The following is a 9,058-nucleotide window of genomic DNA, read 5'->3' as shown; positions in this document are numbered from 1 at the left end:
CAGTGATAAGAGGGAAGTTCATATCACTTCAGGCATATATGAACAAACAAGAGAGAGCCCAAGTGAACCACTTAACTTCCCACCTTAAGGAACTAGAAAAAGAAGAACAAAGACAACCCAAAACCAGCCGAAGAAAGGAGATAATAAAAATCAGAGCAGAAATAAATGAATTAGAGAACAGAAAAACTATAGAAAAAATTAATAGGACAAGGAGCTGGTTCTTTGAAAAGATCAACAAAATTGACAAACCCTTGGCAAGACTTACCAAGGAAAAAGGAGAAAGAACTCATATAAACAAAATCCAAAATAAAAGAGGAGAAATCACCACGGACACCGTAGATATACAAAGAATTATTGTAGAATACTATGAAAAACTTTATGCCACTAAATTCAACAACCTAGAAGAAAGGGATAAATTCCTAGAAAAATACAACCTTCCTAGACTGAGTCAAGAAGAAGCAGAAAGCCTAAACAGACCTATCAGTAGAGAAGAAATAGAAAAAACCATTAAAAACCTCCCCAAAAATAAAAGTCCAGGCCCTGACGGCTATACCAGCGAATTTTATCAAACATTCAAAGATTTGGTTTCTATTCTACTCAAAGTCTTCCAAAAAATGGAAGAAGAAGCAATACTTCCAAACACATTTCATGAGGCCAACATAACCCTCATACCAAAACCAGGCAAGGATGGCACAAAAAAAGAGAACTACAGACCAATATCTCTAATGAATACAGATGCTAAAATACTAAACAAAATACTAGCAAATCAAATACAACAACATATTAAAAAAATAATACATCATGATCAAGTGGGATTCATCCCAGAATCTCAAGGATGGTTCAACATACGTAAAACGGTTAATGTAATACACCATATCAACAAAACAAAGAACAAAAACCACATGATCTTATCAATAGACGCAGAAAAGGCTTTCGATAAAATACAACACAATTTTATGTTTAAGACTCTCAACAAAATGGGTATAGAAGGAAAATATCTCAACATGATAAAGGCCATATATGATAAACCATCAGCTAACATCATATTAAATGGCACTAAACTGAAGGCTTTCCCCCTTAAATCAGGAACAAGACAGGGTTGTCCACTCTCTCTACTCTTATTTAATGTGGTACTAGAGGTTCTAGCCAGAGCAATCAGACAAGACAAAGAAATAAAAGGCATCCATATCGGAAAAGAAGAAGTAAAGGTATCACTTTTTGCAGATGATATGATCCTATACATCGAAAACCCCAAAGAATCCACAAAAAGACTACTAGAAACAATAAGCCAATACAGTAAGGTCGCAGGATACAAAATTAACATACAGAAGTCAATAGCCTTTCTATATGCCAACAATGAAACAACTGAGAAGGAACTCAAAAGAATAATCCCCTTCACGATTGCAACAAAAAAATAAAATACTTAGGAATAAACATAACAAAGAATGTAAAGGACTTATATAATGAAAACTATAAACCATTGTTAAGGGAAATCGAAAAAGATATAATGAGATGGAAGAATATACCTTGTTCTTGACTAGGAAGAATAAATATAATCAAGATGGCTATATTACCCAAAGCAATATACAAATTTAATGCAATTCCCATCAAACTTCCAATGACATTTTTTAAAGAAATAGAGCAAAAAATCATCAGATTTATATGGAACTATAAAAAACCCCGAATAGCCAAAGCAATCCTAAAGAAAAAGAATGAAGCTGGGGGCATTACAATACCTGACTTCAAACTATATTATAGGGCTATGACAATCAAAACAGCATGGTATTGGCAGAAAAATAGACACTCAGACCAATGGAACAGAATAGAAAGTCCAGAAATAAAACCACATATATATAATCAAATAATTTTTGATAAAGGGGCCAACAACACACAATGGAGAAAAGAAAGCCTCTTCAATAAATGGTGCTGGGAAAACTGGAAAGCCACATGCAAAAGAATGAAACTGGACTACAGTCTCTCCCCCTGTACAAAAATTAACTCAAAATGGATCAAAGATCTAAACATAAGACCTGAAACAATTAAGTACATAGAAGAAGACATAGGTACTCAACTCATGGACCTGGGTTTTAAAGAGCATTTTATGAATTTGACTCCACAGGCAAGAGAAGTGAAGGCAAAAATTAATGAATGGGACTACATCAGACTAAGAAGTTTTTGCTCAGCAAGAGAAACTGATAACAAAATAAACAGGAAGCCAACTAAATGGGAAATGATATTTTCAAACAACAGCTCAGATAAGGGCCTAATATCCAAAATATACAAAGAACTCATAAAACTCAACAACAAACAAACAAACAAACAATCCAATAAAAAAATGGGAAGAGGATATGAATAGACACTTCTCCCAGGAAGAAATACAAATGGCCAACAGATATATGAAAAGATGCTCATCTTCTTTAGCTATTAGAGAAATGCAAATCAAAACGGCAATGAGATACCACCTCACACCTGTTCGATTAGCTGTTATTAGCAAGTCAGGTAATAGCAAATGTTGGAGAGGCTGTGGAGAAAAAGGAACCCTCATCCACTGTTGGTGGGAATGTAAAGTAGTACAACCATTATGGAAGAAAGTATGGTGGTTCCTCAAAAAACTGAAAATAGAACTACCTTATGACCCAGCAATCCCTCTACTGGGTATATATCCCAAAAACTCAGAAACATTGATACGTAGACACATGCAGCCCCATGTTTATTGCAGCATTGTTCACAGTGGCCAGGACATGGAAACGACCAAAAAGTCCATCAATAGATGACTGGATAAAGAAGATGTGGCACATATACACTATGGAATACTACTCAGCCATAAGAAATGATGACATCGGAACATTTACAGCAAAATGGTGGGATCTTGATAACATGATACGAAGCGAAATAAGTAAATCAGAAAAAACCAGGAACTGTATTATTCCATACGTAGGTGGGACATAATAGTGAAACTAAGAGACATTGATAAGAGTGTGGTGGTTACGGGGGGGAGGGGGGAATGGGAGAGGGAAAGAGGGTGGGGAGGGGCACAAAGAAAACAAGATAGAAGGTGACAGAGGACAATCTGACTTTGGGTGGTGGGTATGCAACATAATTGAACGACAAGATAACCTGGACTTGTTATCTTTGAATATATGTATCCTGATTTATTGATGTCACCCCATTAAAAAAAATAAAATTATTAAAAAAAAATAAAAAAAAAATAAGCATGTTTGCTCATACACCCGTGAGTGGATTTAGTGAAGCAAGGAAAGGTAAGAGCAAATGCATGGACTTTAATGCACAACAGCCAGGGCAGTGGTCTTTAGACCAAGGCCCATTATGGTGATAGAAACTGAATGGAAACAGCACTGGGCCTTGCAAGATGGCTACAGACAGAAGCAAAGAACAAGCTCCACTTCTGCATGTTTATCTGCTTAGCTATTCACACTGGTCTTCCTCCTCTGCCTCCTTACATACTCATTTTACTAATTAGTCACCACTTACAAGGCACCTACCTCAAAGTAAAGCTGACAGAAGATGTCAGAGGTGAGAAATGGAGAGAAATTTCCGATGTGACATTTGGGAATCTGGGTCCGGATCTGTGCTGAGGCTGAAAGCCGTTTCACACTTCTTTTTCACAATTGCTCCTCTTTCTGCTTCACTACAATCTTTGCTGACTTGAGAGGCCAAGCAAAGCTTAATTTATTAGAGGGACTGATTATGGCCTAAGTTAGAAGGAAAACACTCATATAAGCTCTGTGATGGCTTAGTTTTCTATGTTAATTTGGCTGGGCTATATAGCACTCTGTTATATTTACTTCAACATTAATCTAGGAGTTACTGTGAAGATATTTTGTAGATATGGTTAGCATCTGCAGTCAGTTGACTTTAAGCACAGGTGGTTACTCTAGATCAGAGGTCCCCAAACTTTTTACAAAGGGGGTCAGTTCACTATCCCTCAGACCGTTGGAGGGCTGCCACATACAGTGCTCCTCTCAATGACCACTGATGAAAGAGGTGCCCCTTCCAGAAGTGCAGCGGGGCGGATAAATGGCCTCAGGGGGCCACATGTGGCCCACAGGCCGTAGGTTGTGGATGCCTGCTCTAGATCAGTGGTAGTCAACCTGGTCCCTACCGCCTACTAGTGGGTGTTCCAGCTTTCATGGTGGGTGGTAGAGGAGTAACCAAAGTATAAATAAAAAGATAGATTTAACTATAGTAAGTTGTTTTATAAAGATTTATTTTGCCAAACAGCAAAAATTTGACATAAAGTACTTGGTTAGTAATTATTATTATATGCTTTAACTTGCTATAACTCTGCTTTATAAATTTTATAAAGTAAAGTTACTTCCCTACTTTATAAATCACCATTACTGTGGAACCAGTGGGTGGTTAGAAAATTTTACTACTGAGATACAAAAGTGGGCAGTAGGTATAAAAAGTTGACTACCCCTGCTCTGGATAATGTGGGGGTGGCTCATGTCATCAGTTGAAAGCCCATAAGAACAAAAAGAGGTTTCCTGGGGGAGGAAGAGGTTCTGCCTCAGACTGCAACACCAGCTGCTGCCCTAGTTTCTAAGGACCTTCTGGTCAGCCTCACAGGTTTTAGACTTGCTTCTCTCACTAGTTCAGTGTTTCTAGGGAACGCTGACTGATACAAACCTTTTCTAGTTATTCACATGGTGTTGTAATTGACTGATAACTGAGCTTAAAAGGGGAGTGTTGGCACCATCGTAAAATACTGTAGTACCAACTTTTTTGAAGAGAAACTGACATTTACCTTCATAATGTAGCTCAAAGGACGATGTTCCTTGTTCCCTTTTACCACCTGTTCAAGGGGGCTGTCCCCTAGGCTGAAATAGTGGCATCTCTTGATAGAGTATTAAGAGCAATCATAGATCTGATACACAGCTGAAAGTGCCGGAAACTAGCGGCTCACTAGTTATTATTATAATAATAACTAGAGGTTATTATTATAACTGATGCCATCATTGTTTTGTTATGGTTGTTGTCATGTGTGTGTTGCTAGGCACCGTCTTGTACTTAGGAAGAAACTAGAGAAGAAACACTGCCAGCGGTTACGTAGCCAGCACATTAGGTAAAATGTGTATTTTGTTGAGAAAGTTCTCTAAAACATATCCCAATTATGCTGTTGATTTTGAAATCTTTCATCTGCATCCTCCAGCCAGGCTGTATTCTCCCTGGAATAAAGTAAAATACGGTTTATGCTTCGGGCACATATATAATGACATGCAAACTGCTCCATCTCTTTAGTTCCTTTTGTAACTAGGCACTGAGATTCCTTATTTTTTTTCTTGGAAATTATAAGAGTGACCCCAGAGAATACATAAATTGCAAAGTACCTTCATTTTTATATAGCATTTTACTTTATTCCTATTTTTTCCCTCAAGAAAGTGTAAAATTACACATCCTGAAATGGAATCTGTGTAGCAGTTTTTTATCTTTTTAAATATTTAGCAGTACACAGTGTTTAGTTTTTATGTTTCTTTCTTGAATATTGTGTTTTATAGAAGGTATCAGGGATTTTCTTCCCATTTTTATAGAAAACTTCAAATTGGGGGGGTGAGCTTACGTTCATTTTTTGCCTGCTGCGTGTTCTAACTCTTCCCCTAGGGCAGAAGTAGCATTTCTGATCAGTCACCCCCCTCCCCACCCCCTGCCACATACCCACACACTACCACCACCACCACAAGCGTTAGTGAGGAAAGACGGGAGATGTCATAGAGATGTTTGGAATAATCCACTGTCACTAACAACTGACATATCTATCAGACTCTTCTGCATAGTTAGCTATGGAAACTTTACCTCCACAAATGGGTTAATAAATGTCACCTGATGAACACAATTCCCCACTATAGTAGATGCTCCAAAGATGTTAGTTGTCTTCTGTATCCATCAAAATCTCTAATGGTATAGAAGCAACAGGAAACACAAACACACACATGCAAATGCGTGCATACACAGAGATATATAGAGACTTATTTTAAGGGATTAGTTTATGTGACAGTAATGGCTGGCGAGTTTGGGCCCGGCCAGCAGATAAGAAGCTCAGGTAAGAGAGGATGTTGCAGTTCTGAGTTTGGAGGCTGGGCCTCAGGCTAGAACCTCAAGATGATTTCTACTTTACAGTCTTCAGGCAGATTCCTTCTTCACCAGAAAACCTCAGTTTTTGCTCATACGGCCTTTAGTGGATTGGAGGAGTTCCATCCATATTATTAAATGCAGTCCCTTTTTCCTAAAGTCAACTGATTATAGCTATTAATCACACCTAAAAAAATATCTCCACAGTAACATCTAGAATAGTGTTTGACCAAACAACGGAGCACCATAGGCTAGCCAAGCTGACAGCTAAAGTGAATCATCACACCTTCCTTTTACACTCCTCCTTTCCCAGGGGATAAGTCTGTGTCAGGGCCCCAGGGATCCTTTCATGAACTCACTGAGTCCATTTACTACACATAGACAGCAAGAAGCCTTGGGAAGAGGATAGGGTGCATTTCTGAGTGATAAAGAGAAAGGAAGGAGGGTTTGCATTGGTTGGGAAAGTAAGGGCAGGAGGAGAGAGGTAAGAGCATTCCAAAGATGAGGCCATCACCCTGCTGGTTTTGCCTAGCTCTCTGTGTCACTCTGACTTCACAGTAATCCTGGAACCGGTGGGTTGGAAGGAAGAAAGACAAAGAAGGGTGCCCTCTCTGCCCAGTGTTAAAGGCTTCCGGCCACAGAGTGGGGGGTGCGATGAGCTGAGTGAAGTACAGTCTCCTGGGTTCTCTGCAAGCATCATCTGTGAGTTCCCTGGAAATGCCTAGGTTCTGATCCAGGATAGCAGAATAGACACGGATCGAGGTCCTTTCTGAGTCCAGGCTGAGGATGGGCACAACTGTTATACAAAAGAGAGTAAAATTTTCCCTGGCCAGTTAGCTCAATCGGTTAAGAGAGTCATCCCAAAATGATAAGATTGTAGGTTTGATCTCTGGTTAGGGCATACAAGGTGTTGGGCAGATAAAATATATTTATTATACTCATTTTGTTAAAGATGGCACTGCCCACATGGAAGCTGTTGCCCAGGTGATATTAATGTGTGTTGGGGGTGGGCTTTGGGCAGGCAGGATCTTTGTAGCCTGGGGTTTGGTTTTAGGACTAAGCCTTTCCCACCCTTTTTGATGTGGGGTGGTACAATCCAATTATGCCTCAAATAAGTGACTTTGTATCAGAGACTTCCTTATTTGTATATTGGATTAAAAGTTTTGATTTCTACACTATAAAGTGGGGAAGACCGGGAACGTGTTCTCTCTCGGTTCCTGAGATTAGCATTAGAGAAGAGAGCAAAGAAAGGAGAGCAGAGAAAGGCCATGTGGAGGAGGCCAGGAGAAGCAGCCAAGATGGTGGAGTGCTGAGTGAGAAGCCAGTTTGTGCAGAGAGAAGGAAGGAGATGGGGAACAGAGGTGAATAAGTCTAGTGAGCCAGAAACTTTTGATTCTAGGAAGCTCGGATAAGTCAGGAGCTTTGTGAGCACTGAATGAGTGGGTTTTGGAGCCCAGTGTGAGTTTTTACTTGCCCGCCAGGTGCAAGCTAGGATTAAAGATGATGGCCCACCAGTTTTTGACTCCGTTGTTTCTTTATCGAATGTCCGAATCCAATTAGAACCTGTATGTGAATTGCCACAATGGCAGCTCCTGGCATTACACAAGGGAAGCAGTTAATGAGTGCTTCCCTTCTCCTCTCCTCTCTCTCCCTTCCTCTCTCTGTCTCTCTGAAACAATAAATAATTTTAAAAAATTAAGTCTTGGCCAGATAGCTCAGCTGGTTGGAGTGTCATCCTGGAGTGCAGAAATTGCTGGTTTGATTCCCTGGTCAGGGCCATATAGGAGCAGTTCCTGTCTCTCTCTTAAAAAAAAAAAAAGTGAAATTCATTCTCTAGATACAGGAGAATGGGCTAAAAAGAAACAAAAGAGTTCATCTTGTGTTGGTGGTGAAGTACTTAACCTTTCAGTATGCTGCTCTAAGTATTTAAATATGTAGGAAGATAAAAATACAACCCTCAAACTATTCAATAGGGCAAATGAGTTAAAACTGTGATATGATTTTTAAATTTATGTCAATCAGCAAATTCAAAGCACAGCACTATACTTAGAAACTCACAATTATTCATAGACTATCCTTGTGGGCAAAATGTAGGCAGTTATTTTATTTTAGTCCCAGATATGGCCCGGTCACAATGGGTTGATTTTATTCTAAGTGTAACAGGCTACCTACATATAAGGTAAACATCCTTTAGAGGTGGAATGTTCTGTGACTTTAGAAACTTGGTGCACATCTTTCTTACGTCAAGGTCAGCAAATTAAATCAGACAACTTGGAAGTGACTTGGGAGGTCTCCTATGTGCAAATTGTTAAGGGAGAACACAGACGACTGCTCTTCCAGCAGACCGACTTGGCCACTGGCTTTATTAGATTGTGTCACTTTATTGTAGACTTTTGTAAGGCTATTTTCACATTATTATTATTATTATTATTATTATTATTATTATTTGGGAAGGTTAACTGAGTTTTAAGTCAGATGAGCAGAAACAAATCCAATAGCTGATTTTAAGAAGTATCCTGTTAAGGTTTGCATTTGGGTAGGAAATGCATTTGCTAATATAGTTGATATATTGTCTTTTAAAATGCTTTCTTTTTCATGCTTATTTATTTTGAGCCACACAGAACATATGAACCTCTCTGTTTTCAATGGAGTCCTTTCCCTTTTCAGGCCAAGAATTCTGAGACAGAAATCCCCTAACATTTCCTGTTGTGGTGTTTACAAAAAAATGAAATAAATGACTTAAATGTTTCCTGGATTATTTACATAAAAGGCAACATGGTAATAATGAGGGCAATGAATTTTGGAAGCTGGAAAGTCAGCACCATAAGTCATCTGTGGAAGAGTTGAGCACGACATTATTGCATTGTTAGGCTTATAAATATTTGTTTAATGTTATTTTCCAGTAAAAGTTATCAGAAAAGCTTCCTCTGTAAGCAGCGAGATGACCTTCGGGAGGCAGTTAAGAGAA

The sequence above is a fragment of the Saccopteryx bilineata genome, chromosome 6, assembly GCF_036850765.1.
Source record: "Saccopteryx bilineata isolate mSacBil1 chromosome 6, mSacBil1_pri_phased_curated, whole genome shotgun sequence".
In the NCBI taxonomy this organism is placed as follows: Eukaryota; Metazoa; Chordata; class Mammalia; order Chiroptera; family Emballonuridae; genus Saccopteryx; species Saccopteryx bilineata.
The sequence above is the reverse complement of the archived record's forward strand: the minus strand, read 5'-3'. Positions refer to the sequence as shown.